Here is a 16,394-nt window from a genome sequence, read left to right as displayed (position 1 = left end):
GACTGGCTGATAAGGGTACTTGAGATACATTATCTCCCATCATCACAATAGCTCCCAATGTGCCTTACCAAGGGGAACACTGAGGCTCAGAGAGGTAATTTTCTAAGATCATCCAACTGATAGAGAGAGATGTGCCTAGCTTCAAAGCTTCTATTCTCATACCACTGCCTCCTGGCTAGAAGAAGGAAGGGCATGGGCAGACATTTTGATGGAAAACTAGAGGCTGGCCAGGAGAGGAGGCCACTGGGCTCTGGACCTGGAGGGATAGGCTTATGTGGTCAAGAGTATCAGGAAGCAGAAGCTTGACCACTGTGTGTTGTTAGTGGGTCATAACATGAATAACTGGCTGAATATTCCAAGTGTGGATTGTTGTAAGTACAACATGTAGCCTACAAAGAGCAGCTATGAAATTATTACATTTACTGAGTACTTACTATGTGACAGGCAGCATGCCAAATACTTTTCATGGACCCTATCATGTAATCTTCACAATAACCCTTTGAAGTAAGTACTATTATTATTATCTCCATTTTATAGTTCAGGAACTGAGGCACAAAGATATTTAAGCAACTCGTCTAAGGTCAAAAGGTTTAGAAATGGCAGAGCTAATATTAATCTTGTCAGGCCTCAAAGCTCACATCTTAATCCCTTACACTATGCTGTTTCCTAAAACAGCAAATAATAAAATTTCACGCTATAATTATTCTTATCACTGTTCCGGTTCATTTCTCCAGAGAACTCTATCATAATCTGCAATGATGCATATTTTTGCTTTCTTTCTTGTCTCTTTAACTAAATAGTAAGCACTATGAAGACAGAACCCATGTCTATTTTATCCAACAGGGCCTAGTGCCTAGTACAATGCCTAGCACCTCACAGGTATTTGGTAAATTTTTGCTGAATGAATTAATGGGTAAATGATATGCCAACAGGGGAACTCAAGTTGGCATAATATCTGTGCAGTGCAAAGTGGTTCTCTTCCTATTAAATGTCAAAACAAAGAAACAAACAAACAAAAAAAACAAACGAACAAGAGTTGAAACCATCATGCATTACTTGTGGGGATATAAAATGGTGTAGCTGTTTTGGAAAACAGTTTAGTGGTTCCTCAAAAGTTAAACAAAAAAGTTACCATATAATCCAGCAATTCCACTCCTAGGATACTCCTGTGTATACACAAAAGAATGGAAAGCAGGGACTCACACAGATACTTGTACACCAATGTTCACAGCAACATGATTCACAGTAACCAAAAGGTAGAAACAACCCAAACGTCCATGGATGGATAAACAAAATGTGGTATATACATACAGTGGACGATTATTCCACTTTAAATAGGAGTGAAATTCTGATACATACTGATGAATCTTGAAAATATTGTGCTAAGTGAAATAAGCCAGACATAGGACAAATATTGTATGATTCCACCTACATGAATAGGCCAGTTCATAGAGGCAGAAAGTAAGATAGAAGTTATCAGGGGTTGGGCTTCCCTGGTGGTGCAGTGGTTGAGAATCTGCCTGCCAATGCAGGGGACATGGGTTCGAGCCCTGGTCTGGGAAGATCCCACATGCTGCGGAGCAACTAGGCCTGTGAGCCACAACTACTGAGCCTGCGCGTCTGGAGCCTGTGCTCCCAACAAGAGAGGCCACGATAGTGAGAGGCCCGCGCACCGCGATGAAGAGTGGCCCCCGCTTGCCGCAACTAGAGAAAGCCCTCACACAGAAACGAAGACCCAACACAGCCAAAAATAAATAAATAAATAAATAAATTAAAAAAAAAAAAAAGAAGTTACCAGGGGTTAAGGGAGGGTGGGTGGGGACTTTTTTTTAATAAACACAGAAATTTCAGTTTGGGATGATGAAACCATTCTGGAGATGGATAGATGTGATGGTTGCACAACAATGTGAATATACTTAATGCCACTGAATAGTTAAAATGGTACATTTTGTGTCATGTATATTTTACCAAAGAAAAAATCTCCACACGACAGAAGATGTGAATTTGCATTTGCCATCACGTAACTCTGAGGTCAGAGAGAATAGCAGGAGCCCTAGGGGTCCATGGGTCTCAGAGACAACAGCCTTCCTCAGGCCAAGGACGCTGGTGTCCGCACTGCAGAGCCCAAGAGGACCAGGAGACGAGAGTGAATCTCTGGCAGTACAGATGATACTTATTCTACTTGACAGTTAAAATTCTGCGCCTTCACCAACAGCTCCCAGGACATGCTCAGTCATTACAATACTGTCCTAGGCACCGGGAGTGGGAATTTCAGTGCAAAGTGAATGGTAAACTGTGAAGATTCACAAGACCCTGAGGAGGAGAAAATTTCCATAGGGTGGGATGGGAACAGAGATGTTTCTTTTTTTTTTGGCAACACCATGTGGCATGCGGGATTTTAGTTCCCCCGACCAGGGATCGAATCCGTGCCCCCTGCAGTGGAAGCGTGGAGTCTTAACCACTGGGCCTCCAGGGAAGTCCCCAGAGATGTTTCTTTTAACCACCCCTGGTTTCCACCAATCCCCCAGTGAAAACGGATTGAGGGCTCACGTCAGAACCCACTGAATGAGAGAACATTGTCTGAGTGAGTCTTATTGATGTCAGAGACTACTGAACATTGCCCATAGTACCATAGTACTTTTTTGCCACTAATACCCATGCATGAATTAGCTTGCTAAGAAATAAGCAAGCTAATGACTTCCCATGACCAGAAGAAAGGTTCAGATGAATAAATTTTGTAGGGGAAAAGGACGTGGTTGGGAAGAAGAAAAGGTAGAACCAAAGTGGGCAGAGCCAGAGTGAAGCCCGAGAGAGTTGGAGGCCGGGGAGAGGAGGCCCTGAAATAACAAAAGCGATCCGTGAAAGAAACCTCAGAGGGCACAGAAGTTGAGATCTTGATTCTTTTCAAACTGTAATGTTGTCCATGAAATTGAGCCATCCCTACTCCACAGACAGGTGCCCCTTCCTACCTAAACCCGGGGCCCCCAGAAGGGGCCTGCAGTCATCGGTACATTTGGGCAAATATCTCTCTTGCTTTTCTGTCTCATAGATGAATACAGGTGGCACAGTGTAATGCTAAGAGGAAAGGTGTCAGCACTTTGGAGCTAGTCTTGGAGATGAATGCTGCTTCTTTAACTTACTGGCTTAGAAATTACTTACCTCCCATGAGAGTCAAGTTCCTCATCTATAGAATAGTTCAACTATTAAGGTAACACCATATGCCATGCAATAATACCTGTTAGGTAAGCAGGTAATACCTACGAGAAAATACCTATTAAGGTAATACCTAATACCATGACCAGCACACAGCTACATGTTCCATAGATGATCACTTCCTTCCCTCATCTGTAATTCTAGTCCTGCACTCTGCCTACCCCAAGTGAGCAGAAATTGCCAAGTTTCATTCATTGTGCTGCCTGGCTGTGAGCCGTCAGAGGTCAGCGCCTCTCCTTCCTCTTGCTAGCACTGTCACAATTTGCATCCTTTATTTTCGTGCTGCCACCTCCCTACCGCCCCCGAGGATCTCTAAGGACTTGGCAGACTCCAGAGGGGAAACATAAACCATTTTTATGTTACCAAAAGGGAAGTTAGGACACAATGAAAGATTAGCGGTTTTTCCAGAAAAAATTTAAGAGATATCCCAAATTGTCTTCCTTTCCCACAGTCCATCCCACTGTTTGAACTGCTTCCCTGGACACCAGATGAAAGCAGCTGGCAATCAGGGACCATGGTCCATAGGGAATGCTTATCAAGGGCTGCCTGGGGTCAGATTTTCAGTCATCTCATATTCTGAAACCCTCTCAAACCGCCTGTCGTGAATGACAGCAGTTTCGGCACAAGAGTCACTTCATCCTGAAACAATTGCCAAGCACCAGGTGTACCCAGCCTGTGGCGCTAGATACGAGTGAGTGACGTGCTTCCTCTGATTTACATCCATCCCTTTGAGGAAACGCTCCTTGCTAGGTGATGTTAACCTCCTGTATCAGCCTCCATTTTTAGCCTCTGAATGAGTGATGAATCAGGTTATAATCTGACAGTGTCCTTAAAGACATACTAAAGTCAAATTAAATTACAGTGCCTCAGGGCTTCCCTGGTGGCACAGTGGTTAAGAATCCACCTGCCAATGTAGGGGACACGGGTTCGAGCCCTGGTCTGGGAAGATCCCACATGCCGCAGAGCAACTAAGCCCATGCACCACAACTACTGAGCCTGAGCTCTAGAGCCTGGGAGCCACAACTACTGAGCCCACATGCCACAACTACTGAAGCCCGCACGCCTAGAGCCCGTGCTCCGCAACAAGAGAAGCCGCCCAATGAGAAACCCGCACCTCGCAACGAAGAGTAGCCCCCACTCGACGTGACTAGAGAAAGCCCACGTGCAGCAAAGAAGACCCAACGCAGCCAAAAATAAATAAATAAATAAATTTTTTAAAAAATTAGAGGGACTTCCCTGGTGGCGCAGTGGTTAAGAATCCACCTGCCAATGCAGGGGGCACAGGTTCGAGCCCTGGTCCGGGAAGATCCCACATGCCATGAAGCAACTAAGCCCATGCGCCACAACTACTGAGCCTGCGCTCTGGAGCCTGTGAGCCACAACTACTGAAGCCCATGCACCACAACGAAGAGTAGCCCCCGCTCACCGCAACTAGAGAAACCCCGCGCGCAGCAATGAAGACCCAATGTAGCCAAAAAAAAAAAAAAAATTAGAGTGCCTCAGACATCACACATATTTCTAAAGAACAGAACCAGAATGCATTATCCCTGCCCATTTTCAATCCACACCCATTATAACCTAAATTATTCTTATTATATATCCCATTTTAAATATATCAGATGGTTAAATATGACTCTAAGATTAAGTTTCCTCCAATTTTAATCAAGCCTCACAAACGAAGGCAGCTCATTCCAAAAGCTGCAGATAGAAATGATTTCTCTTGAATATTATCATTATGCTGTGAGCTCAGACACTGCTGGTAGAATCAATACTCGTGATCATTCAGATACACCTGGGGCACCTACTACATGGCAGGCACTGCCTCGGGCACTGGGGAGACAACGGCAAACAAGAGCAAGACATAATTCTTACCCTTGTGGAACTAGATTAGTGAGGAGCTAGATATTAACCAAATAAGCAAATAAGCAAATGGTTAGGATTGAGTGCTGAAATTATGTTATTAAGTTTCTGATTCTGTCTCTCTCTCCATCCATCTCTTAGCTCTGCTGTCTTCTATTTGGTTTCCTCTTTCAGCATCATCTCTCTATGTGACTAAGACAGCCACTTGCAGCTCCTGATGATCCTAAAGGAACAGTTGTCCCTCGAGCTCCAGCGAAGTCCCAGAGAGGATGCTGATTGGCCTGGTTCAGATCACATGTTACTTCCTATAATGGTATGGAGAACTGGGAAAGTAATATTCTGATTGGCCAGCCCAGGTCACATGTGCACTCAAGGTGGAGAAGGGAGGGGTGGTGTTAGTGTCCCTGGTAGAATATGGCTAAGCAGGATTCCTAGGCATGGGAGACAGTAGTTTCCCAAGTGAAAGGATGATGGGCCAATGAATGTTTGTCCACGAAAGTGTCAGAAGGTTGATGTTTAAAGTCGGTCAAGCAAAAGAAGAAAAAGAGTAGCAATGTAAGTTATACGTTCTCTATATTCCTCTAAGTGCCAGGGACTGCAGCATGCAGCACAGTAGAAAGAGAGGGCTTCAGAACCAGACAGATGTGGGTTCATATCCTGCTTCCATCACATCTTAGTGGCTATGTGGCCTTGGGAAAATCATCTAATCCTCTAAAACAGTTTCTTCACTGGTAGCACGGGGATAATAATTCCACCCCAATAGGATTGTTGGGGAGATGAAATTATACAATGTAAACAAAGAGGTACAGTGATGGGAGCATTGGAGCTACTTGATGGATGATGGGTATTTAGAAATCTCCCCGAGGTACCATATTGTATAACAAATATTGTAGACAGTGTCCTAACTTGTGGAATGGAGGGAGGGAATGGTGTTTGGAGGCAAGAGGAAGAAACAAAATATGAACAACTAAATAAACAGGCATACATTCGTATTTTGAAAAATGCTCTGATGGAAATAAACAAGGTAATAAAAAAACAAGGGAAAAACAAATATAATAGAGTAATAAGAGTGGAGGCCTCCTTTAGATGGGATAGGCCAGGAAGGCCTCCTTGAGAAGGTGACATGTGAACAAAGTCCTAAAGGGTGAGAAAGAGATTGACATGCAAGGAGTTCAGGGAGAAGGTTCTAGACAGAGGGAACAGCAAGTGCAAAGGCCCAGAGGCAGGAAAGGGACGGGCGTTTTCAAGGAACAGAAGGAAGGACGGTGGTTGGAATGGTGAGATTAAAGAGAAACAGGAAGGGCTTCCCTGGTGGCGCAGTGGTTGAGAGTCTGCCTGCCAATGCAGGGGACATGGGTTCGGGTCCTGGTCTGGGAAGATCCCACATGCCGCGGAGCGACTGGGCCCGTGAGCCACAATTACTGAGCCTGCGCGTCTGGAGCCTGTGCTCCGCAACAAGAGAGGCCGCGATGGTGAGAGGCCCGCGCACCATGATGAAGAGTGGCCCCCACTTGCCCCGGCTGGAGAAAGCCCTCGCACAGAAACGAAGACCCAGCACAGCCATAAATAAATAAATAAATAAATAAATAAATAAATGAATGAATGAATGAATGAATGAATAAATAAATAAATACATACATACATACATACATACATACATACATACATACATACATACATACATACATACAGGAAGCAGATCATAGTAGGCCTTTCAGGCCATAGTAAGAAGTTCAAGTTGCATACTGAATGGTATATCTGGTTAAAAATTCTAATAAGATAATTAGGGTTGTTGGGTGGAGAATAGAATGGATAAGGGCGTGTGTGGGGAGACCAGTTAGGAGACCATTGCAATCAGCTAGGTAAGAGACAGTGGGGACCTAGCCTAATGTGGTGATGGTGGAGATGGGGATAAATGGATGGATTAAAGACATATTTTGGTTGTAGAGCCAGAAAGATCCCGAGATGGATTTGTATGTGGGAGATGAAGGAAATGGAGGAATTAAAGATAAATCTTGCCTCTGGGGGTTGAGCAACTACTTGGGCAAATGTGGGCCATTCACTGAGCTGGGGAAGCCTTGGGAAGAAACAGATTTAAGATACTGAGTTTGAGGTGCCTATAGGGACCCGGGTGGCAGGATGGATGAGGCAGTTAGACAGCCAAGTGTGGGTCTTAAGGGAGAGGCCAGGGCTGGGGTACAAATTTGAAGCCATGGGACTGGATAAGATCATCCAGGAAAGAGGGAAGATAAGAAGAGAGAAGAGAAGGAAGAAGGTCCCTGCATGAGCCTTGAGACTCACAGAGGATGAGTCAGCAAGGAAGAGAAGCCATGACCCAGGAGAGAAACCAGAAAGTCACAGTGATAGAGGCCAGGAGAGGAAACTATTTCAAAAAGAAGGAAGCAGTCAACTCTGGTGAAAGCTGTTGAGAGATTAGTAATGAGGACAAGGAAATGAACTTTAAATTTAGAAACAAGTAAACAAACAGAAATCCACCCCTGACGGTGGTACTCTCAAACTCATCTTTCTAAAACAAATCTGATGTTACTCCCTTGATTACAAAATTCAGCTGCTCATCACCAGGTCCTTAGCAAGGTACATTGGCCCACTCCTTCCTAGCATGGCCTCCACCTGCTCTCATCCACTCCCCACTCCTTTGCCTGTGCTTCCTGTGAGCAGTGACCACAGATGGTCCTGCCTCTCTGAGCAGCCCCTGCTCTCCAGGTCTCTGCCCACAGTTTCTCAGACCTGCACTACCCTTCCTTTGCTCCTGGCGGATGCCGCATCCCTGACCCAGCCCTGATTCCATCTCCATACAGTGCTGTTTGAGCCACAAATCCCCTCCTTAGATCTCTAATACAGCACTTCTCAGATTGCATTAGAATTGTTTTCCTATTCATGGCACCTACTAGACTATGAGTGAGATCCTTTACAGTTGGGACTTTGTTTTGGTCATCTATATACTCAACACAATACCTAATGGATAGTAGCTGCCTACTAGGTATTTGCTGAGTAAGTTCCCTAAAGACAAACAGAAGTTTTAACTACTCTTTAAAAAAAGCAAAGTTAAAATATATCTTTTGAGCCTGAATGCATATACAAGTTCCCCTCACTCAAAAAAATCATTAAAAAGGGTACAAAAACATGAACACTCCTGTCATCGGTTGAATAGTGCCCCCCCCCCAAAAAAGGTATGTTGGAGTCTTAACTCTCAGTACCTCAGAATGGGACCTTAATTGGAAATAGGGTCTTTACAGAGGCAATCAAGTTAAAACGAGTTCAGTTGGGTGGGCCCTAGTCCAATATAACTGGTATCCTTATAAAAAGGTAAAATTTGGACATGGACACAGACGTACACAGAGGGAAGACCATGTGAAGATGCAGGGAGAGCGCCACGTAAAGACAGAGGATCAGAGTGATGCGTCTACAAGCCAAGGAATGCCTGAGGCCACCAGAAGCTAGGAGAGAGGCCTGGAATTGTTCCTTCCCCAGCACCTTCAGAGGGAGCATGGCCCTACTAGCACTTTGATTTTGGACTTCTGGCCTCCAGAATTGAGAAAATAAATTTGTCATTTTAATCCATGCAGGTTTTGGTGCATTGTTTTGGCAACACTAGGAAACCAATATATCCCCTGACATAGAGAAGGCCCAAAATGTATTTTTTTCTTCACTTTGGCACTCTATAAGTTGAACTCAACTCGTTATGCTGAAAATTTTTAAAATACAGGAAGAAAAATAGCACTCTCCTCAATTTTGCCTAACAGGGAATTAAGAAGAATCCCCAAAGACCTCACTTTAATCAGGTTTAAATTAATCTACACTTTGTATTTATAGTAATATTAAATTAACCAAATGCATTTTAAAAATAATATATTCTGAAGGATGGATATTGGATTATATTAATTAGAGTGCTCTATTTTTATTTAGTAAAAGAAAGTTATGCATTTTCTTCTGCTCATTTTATAACTCTGGGTGAGCTTCATAATAAAATAATATAGTCTATTAATTAAAAAATACTCTATGAAAACGATAAAGTTCTGGAGTGAAACAGTGAGATAGTGTGATGGTTAATTTTATATGTCAACTTGACTGGGATAAGAAATGCCCAAATAGCTGGTAAAACATTATTTCTGGATATGTCTGCGTGGGTGCTTTCAGAAGGGATTAGCATTTGAATTGGGAGACTGAGTAAGGAAGATCACCCTCACCAGAGCAGGTGGGCATCACCCAATCCGTTGAGAACATGAATAGAACAAAAAGGAAAAGGAAGGGCAAATGTGCTCTCTGTTTAAGCTGGGATGTCCATCTCCTCCTGCCCTCAGATATTGATGCTCCTGATTCTTGGACCTTTGAACTCAGCCTGAATTACACCACCGGCTTTCTTGGATCTCCAGCTTGCAGACAGCAAATCAGGGGACTTCTAGGCCTCCATAACCATATGAACCAATTCCTATAATAAATCTCTTGAGATATATATCTCTATATATCTATATATCCTATTGGTTCTGTTTCTCTGGAGAACCCTGATTAATACAGATGGGGAGGTGGCAGAGAAATTATCATTGACTTAGTTGAGTAGAGAAGAGAAAAGTAAAGAAGCTGAGCTGATACTCTGGGGAGGCATTAGTCAATTTAACCAAGAAAACAGAAGCCACTTTAAGTGTTTAAACAGAAGGAATTTAATACAGGGGATTGGTGACACGTAACGGAAGAGCTAAGCACCAAAGAGAACAACGAGGCAAACCTGAGATGAGCAATGGAAGGAGCCACTACTGCCTTTAGGCTAGAGCAGGTTTCTCAATCTTGGGGGTATTTTGTGCCAGCTGATCCTTTGGTGTGAGGGGCTGTCCTGGGCATCATAGGATGCTTAGTCTTTATGTCTGGCCTTCAGCCACTAGATGCCAGTAGCACCCCCCCTCACCTAAGCTGTAACAACCAAAAATGTTTCCAGACATTGCTAAATGTCCCTTGAGTAGAGGGGGTGGGGAGTAGGCAGAAACGTCCCTGGGTGAGAACCACTCAGCTGGAAGGACAAAAGGAGGAGGTGGTGTTACTGGAACTTAGGTACAGGGTCACCCAGGAAAAGCTGGAACCATGAAGCAAGAGGTCTATCCAGTGAGAGTTAGAGACATGGAGAAGAGGCCTCAGGCAGAGAGGGAGAGGGAGAAATACCCTGGCTTCTTTCTTATCCCCTCAATCTCCTGCGGACTGGCATTGGCCTTCTGAGATACAGAGCAGAGCAAGGGAAAGGCAAGGAATGGTCCTAAGGGTGCAGAATCAGTGCAGGGATTCCCTTAAAACTTTAGCACTGAATGAGGACAAAAATTTAAATTCGAGGTCCAACTTTGAGACTGGTGTCCATTCAATGTGCCAGATCCCCAGATAATTGCTACATATTATACAGAGGCAATTTACTGTGAAACCAAAGAAATCCCTCGTTTGCATGGGCCTCCTCCAAGGTGCCAGAAGGGCTCTAGTAATGTGTTCAATGGGGTCTCATGTTTTAGTAAAATTTGCATCACATTTCCCCTCGTGTTGGGTGGAACTGGAGTGGGTGTGGGCACTTTGGAGATTGGTTAAAGGAAAGTTGAGATGGTATCAGCACTGCCTTTGGACCTGAGCAACAGGAGCTCCTGCCCTGGGCCTTACACATCAGAGAGCCTCACTGTGGCTCTCCTCCTGCTGCACCCCTCCCCTCTAGATGAGAAGTCTGCAGGGTCCAGGGGCTGTGCCCACCGGGAATTTACACCCTCCCCTTCTTCCCATAATTTGAGTACCCAGGACTACAAAATTCCCTGTCCAAATGGTCCTGAGCCCGCTCCCAGGATCTACATGGGCCTCTCCCCTGAGTCCAGACTTCCAAGAGTGGACCATGCTATAGGAATGCACACCCCTAGGCCCAAGAAGTGGCCAAGGCACAGCAGTTTGCTGGAGGCTATGGACAAAGCTTGGTTGTATGGACTGGAGTGTCCACATATGTGAGAGGCCCTGCAGGGTGCAGAAGGGAGCTAGGTAGGAATGGGAAGAGAAGGGGAGTCATAAATAAGCAATTTTTTTTTTCAAATTATATCCAAAGTAGCAATTCATAAAGAGGAAGAGATAAGTTTTGAATAGAAGTAAAGAATAAGCTTCTATATTGTTTGATATCTGTTTCTTCTTGATCTAGCATAAAATACTGACATCATAGTCCACCAGAACAATGGGGCTATCAATGACAAACTGGTTAATGAGGGTCATTAATTCAAAAAGTATTGAAGATTAGTCCCTGTGCAAGAAAACTTGAAATATGCATAAAATCTTACAGCTTATATATGAAAGAAAGCTGATGTAGGATTTCCCAAATTTGACAACAATTTTAAAAAATTACATAATTTACCAGTAACCAGTTTTGAGGTTGAAAAACCTTTTCTAACATATCAATAAAAAAAATTTATTCAATCATGCTAGAGGAAAGACTGAGTAACCTTTTGGTAGAAAATGATAATACAAAATCATTGTCATAAGAAGTGTATAGAGGTATGTCACCAAACAATAGAGAGGATATTAGATGTGTCAAGCCATCAAATAATGAAGATATTATTTTTCTAGATTTTTGTAGTATTTTTCAGCTTTTTATTTTTATTTTATTTATTTATTTTTTAAATTTTTTGGCCATGCTGCGCGGCCTACGGGATCTTAAGTTTCCCAACCAGGGATCGAACCCATGCCTCCTGCAGTGGAAGTGCGGAGTCTTTACCACTGGACCACCAAGGAAGTCCCTGTCAGCTTTTTAAATTTTGTGACTGGCTGTAATTTCTTTTCCCATTTTATGTAAATATTCGACTTCATTGTTTACAATTTTGCATTCTTTTTCCTAAAGAAGGAGCCCACCTCCCTCTAAATTGTATAAGCTTTGGTTTCCACAAAACCTGGCTCTTCTCCGGCATCATAATTTATTATGTGAGTTGTTTGGGTGTGGAGAGGTGAAGTAAGAGGGGCTTGGGGCCTCTGTCTGGAGAAATTTATAGAAAATTATCTGAATGGGCAGCTCATCCTGACCCCCAAGATGTCAAGATGTATTATTTCAAGGTAAGTGAGTCAGTAACTGGCATTTCCCAAACGCCATTTTCAGATGACTGAATTACATCCTTGTTTCTCCTTGTCTTTGTTCTGTAGTCATGGTGGCAGCTGATGATAAGAGAGTGAGGTGGATGAGGGGCAGATGACTGTTTAGCTGTGACTCTACAACCTCTCACACGGTAGAGAACAAAGAAAGACAATTAAAAAAGAAAAAAAAAAAAGCCCACCAGAACACGCCTGCAATCCTGACAAAGAGCTGGTATCCGTTTGGGAGCCCCAAGGGCAATCCCAAAGTAGACAAAGCAGGGGTGTGGGTGGAAGGTCGTAGGAACCAAAGCGAGGTGGTTTCATTTGTGAGCCTACAGGCTGCAGAGCCATGACTCTTCGTCTCATTGAACAAAGAACAGGGATTAATTCTTAGTATGTAATTTATGATTTCTTTTAGAAGGAAGACGTTTCACCCTGAAGCGTAATAGGTGTCTGAGTGCTCACATCTCTTCAAAAATAGTTACTGGGATTTGCGGATGTAATTTCTACGTTAAGTTGGTGTAGTTCAGGGACTTGTAAAAGATGGACTGGCCAGGGCAAAGCTGCCTGTCCATTTTCCAGCAAAGGTTTTTTGATTCCTCAGAGACTTTATGGTTAAAGTGGGTTGAACGCAGGCTTATTATCACTTCTCCCTTCTACAATCCCAATAACATGACTAAAAAAGAATAAAATAGGAAAAATCCACAAGGACAAAAAGAATGAGAGATGACGGCAGCAGACTAGAGATCCAACAATTCTGGAGACTGTAGTACTGGAAAGTGGGACTCAGCAGAAAGGGAAAGGTGGATCAGAAATACTCCCCCTACCCCTATCACTTTTAGGCCAGAACAGAACTCTCACAAAGTAATTTTGAACTGATACATTATGAGGCTATTTTCTTTCATAATATGAATCACCTAAGGTTAAAGAATGGAGAGCTTTCATTTACTAAATAGAGCGAGTTAATCAGGAGCAAGTCAGTTGTTACCCCAGATCCACCCTCTGTCCCTGGCCAAGAAGTTCTCTTTCTGGAGAGATGGAACCAGCAAATCTGGATTCAGAGAGGGCTTAGGTGAGATGTCAGACTGAAAGCAGACGTAAAGATGGAGTCAGCTGTCTCCGAAACACATACGCTGAAGGAAGGGGGGGGGGTCAATTTCCCCAGAGGAAAGTTGGGGTAATAGGGACAACAGCTCATTCATACACTATGTGTGGGGCAGTTTTTGAAACACTTTATACACATTAACTCACTTAATTCTCATAACAACCATATGCTAGAGGTACAATTATCATTTTATTTTATATACAAGGAACTCAAGGCACAGAGAGTTTAAGTACATCCTCCAAGGTCACACAGCCAGTAAGTGGCAGAGGAGGAGATGAACCCAGACGGTCTGGCTATATTGACAGGGAGACATAGATCCTGGGTGGCAAAACTGCAAAGGCCTACCACAGGGAGAACCGTGACTTATGTTCCAAAATTTTCATAGATTGTGTGGGCTGTATGCAGTTTTATCATATTTCCAGTAGGTACAATGCAAGACAAGCAAATGACATAATGCCAAGCTCATTTGTTTTGAGCAGATCCTTTTCTGCAGTAGCAGGTCCCCCTATAGCTATAGGTCTACAGTAGCCTGATTAGTGACCCCCCAAAAGATGTCATGTCTCAATCCCTGGAACCCGTTACCTAACATTGTAAAAGGGACTCTGCAGGTGTGAATAAATTAAGGATCTTGAGATGGGGATCCTCCAATCCTCACAGGACACTTCAGGTCCCTTTGTACTTCCTCAGCTCAGACCACTAGGTGAGGGGCTCACAGACTAGACACCCCTCTGCAAACGCCACACACAGCCCACATCATGATTCCACTCACTGGTAAGAACCTGCTGACAAAGGTGAGTGGGATCTCAGATGGATCTGTCTCTGAGCTGCGATATCAACTGAAAGTTGGCACTGATTACACACCACATAGGATACAGAAAGCTCGCCTGTTAAAAACAGGATAAATATATTACATTTGTAGAGCTCAAACTCTGGTACAAATGGATTTTGTTCAGGGACCAGAATTTCTAGAGTGCCAAAGATGTTGCTGTGGTTTTGAGGAAAGAATCATGAATAAAGCTTGGCTCAGCCATGTCTATAAAAAGGATGAAACTTTATTAGTCACGGATGGGGACTGGTGTGTGATCAACAGTCCACCTGTTCTCTTGGTAGAAATCATGTCTATTCGTGTTTAAGCGATTTTGATATAGTAAATTATAATCCTAAAATGACCTTTGTAGCTGGGGAAGGAGGGAGGAACACCACTGGGACACGTGAATGAGCCACCAGAAACTTGAGCAGATGGAAGCAGCAAATAACATAAGCCAGGAAGGGGGCCAAGCAAATCACTTGTCTGAGGGTACGTCAATCATTTCAGATCTGCAAGAGGACTGTGAACACAATGTGTTCCTTCGACGAGAAGCAGAAGGTTACTGGGTGCTCCCGTAAGTCAACCAGGAAAAGATACACTCAGCCAGGAGCTGCAGAGAGGCATCTGAAAGGCTATGACTGCTAGAGGAGCTAGGCTCAGACCTCGACTTAGAACACTGATAGAAAAAACATAAGGTACATGGTCTCTCCATCCCATGCCCATGGCAGACATCACTAAGTGATCACTGCACACTTTCTTGCTGAAGCCAGAGGCAACCTCAGAATCTTTCTTAGCACAGATCTCAGTCCTAATACTTTTTTTTTTAAATTTGCTGTTTATGTTTTTTATTTATTTATTTTTATATTTATTTTTGGCTGTGTTGGGTCTTTGCCTCTGTGCTAGGGCTCTCTCTAGCCGCGGCAAGCGGGGGCCACTCTTCATCGCAGTGCGCGGGCCTCTCACTATCGCGGCCTCTCCCGTTGCGGAGCACAGGCTCCAGACGCGCAGGCTCAGCAGTTGTGGCTCACGGGCCCAGCCGCTCCGCGGCACGCGGGATCCTCCCAGACCAGGGCTCACACCCGTATGCCCTGCGTTGGCAGGCAGATTCTCAACCACTGCGCCACCAGGGAAGCCCCTAATACTTATTGATCATAGTTGACCGGCAAGATAAAATCTACTTGCTATCCCTGGTTTAGAACAAGAGGTAAAAGAGCCAAACGTTGGTTAGAATAGAATCTGCATTAGTATCTTTTTTTTTTTTTTCAATTTTTTGGCTGTGCTGCGCAGCATGTGGGATCTTAGTTCCCCGACCTGGGATCGAACCTGTGTCCCCTGCAGTGGAAGGGAGGAGTCTTAACGACTGGACCACTAGGGAAGTCCCTGCATTAGTATCTTGTAAAAGCACTAGGGGCAAGTTGGGTAGAACAGAAAGATCTGGGCAAGAAAAAAAGAAAGGACTTCAGGGGCTGAAGCCAAGGGGGCATCTAGGAAGTTGCAGGAGATGACACTAGCCAGGCTGAAGTCTGGATGAAGAACTTAGCAAATACTTCCTCATGTCTCTATGGCCTTAATGGGGTCATGTGCCCATCCTGAACCAATCACTGTAGTCAGATGTGGGCTTTGCCGATTGGTTTCAGTTAATCAGAGCCCACCTGTGGAGCGAAGGGCATTCCCACCTAAACCTCATGACTAAGAGTCGGGGAGAGGTGGCTCCCCTAAGGAATTGGGGTACTCCTACCATGAAGCAAGAGACTTAATGCTGAGGAATAAACAATAGGTGTTACCTACACTAGGTAGGATTTACAAGGACTGGAGTTGGAGAGCTCTTCTTGAAGGGCAGGTGAGGCATCCATAAAGTAGGTGCAGTGTGGCCAAAAGCCCACAGAAATAATTTCTGGGGACCAGGTGAGGAGTTCTTTCCTCCTCTAAAAAGACCTAAGGGACTTCCCTGGTGGTGCAGTGGTTAAGAATCCGCCTGCCAATGCAGAGGACATGGGTTCGAGCCCTGGTCTGGGAGGATCCCACATGCTGCAGAGTCACTAAGCCCCAGGTACCACAACTTCTGAGCCTGCGCTCTAGAGCCCATGAGCCACAACTACTGAGCCCGCGTGCCACAACTACTGAAGCCCGCACGCCTAGAGCCCGTGCTCCGCAACAAGACAAGCCACCGCAATGAGAAGCCCGCGCACCGCAACGAAGAGTAGCCCCCGCTCGCCACAGCTAGAGAAAGCCCGCGCACAGCAACGAAGACCCAACACAGCCATAAATAAATAAAATAAATAATAAATTTTAAAAATAAATAAATAAAAATTTAAAAAATGA

This window comes from Balaenoptera physalus (genome assembly GCF_965194825.1).
Source record: "Balaenoptera physalus genome assembly, chromosome: 13".
NCBI classification, from domain to species: Eukaryota; Metazoa; Chordata; class Mammalia; order Artiodactyla; family Balaenopteridae; genus Balaenoptera; species Balaenoptera physalus.
This window is presented reverse-complemented; position numbering follows the sequence as displayed.